Here is a 1,206-nt window from a genome sequence, read left to right as displayed (position 1 = left end):
TGGAGAACAGTATGGAGGTTCCTTAAAAAACTACAAATAGAGCTACCATATGACCCAGCAAACTCACCACTGGGCATATACCCTGAGAAAACCATAATTCCAAAAGAGTCATGTACCAAAATGTTCATTGCAGCTCTATTTACAATAGCCAGGAGATGGCAGCTACCTAAGTGTCCAACATTACACACACACACACACACACACACACACACATATATATATATATATATATATATGGAATTTAAGGGAAAAAATATCATGAAGAACATAGGGGTAAGGCAGGAATAAAAACACTGACCTACTACAGAATGGACTTGAGGATATGGGGAGGGGGAAGTGTAAGCTCTGACAAAGCGAGAGAGTGGCATGGACATATATACACTACCAAATGTAAAATAGATAGCTAGTGGGAAGCAGCCCCATAGCACAGCTCAGTGCTTTGTGACCACCTAGAGTGTTGGGATATGGAGGGTGGGAGGGAGGGAGACGCAAGAGGGAAGAGATATGAGAACATATGTATATGTATAACTGATTCACTTTGTTATAAAGCAGAAAGTAACACACCATTGTAAAGCAATTATACTCCAGTAAAGATAAAAGAAAAAAATAAGAACATCTATTAGTTCAAAGACACTATTTAAAGGTTGAAAACTGAATAAGAGAATGGGACAAAACACTTTTAACACTGATAACTAGCAAATGCAGAGTATATTAGAAATGCCTGCAAATGAATAAAAATATGTAAATTATACATATGTGTATATATTATGATTATATATTACAAAAACTCTCTAGATACACATACATATATGTATATACATAAACCAATCAAAAAAGAACTTAAATAGGTTCTTCACACAAAAAATAAACTTACCAATAAAGATTCGAAGCACCCACTCTTATTAGTTAATATAGATATAAAAATTGAACCAAAATAAAGCACTGCTATGTATTTGCAAAAGTGACTATAATAAAAATGGGTGACCTGCAGAGTGATGTGTGCTTGTATAGAAAAGGGAAATTCATACATGCTAATAGGAGTGTAAGTTAGCACAATCACTTTGGAAGTGATCTGTTATTAATTACCAACATTTAACAAATATATAAAACATGACTGCAATGTATATAGAGTGTATACACACTATATATAGTGCATACATATATGTAGTATGTATACATATATACCCATATATATATATATATATA

General features: G+C 33.2%; 1 protein-coding gene across 1 annotated transcript in view; it reads right to left on the bottom strand.

The window, feature by feature from the left end:
* Positions 1-1,206, bottom strand: part of EYS (EGF-like photoreceptor maintenance factor) — a 1,631,219-nt gene that overhangs the window by 1,547,210 nt on the left and 82,803 nt on the right.

This window comes from Neophocaena asiaeorientalis, unplaced genomic scaffold (assembly GCF_003031525.2).
Source record: "Neophocaena asiaeorientalis asiaeorientalis breed wild unplaced genomic scaffold, Neophocaena_asiaeorientalis_V1.1 scaffold169, whole genome shotgun sequence".
NCBI lineage: Eukaryota > Metazoa > Chordata > Mammalia > Artiodactyla > Phocoenidae > Neophocaena > Neophocaena asiaeorientalis.
Note: the sequence above shows the minus strand (reverse complement) of the source record. Positions and strands in the feature narration are given on the sequence as shown.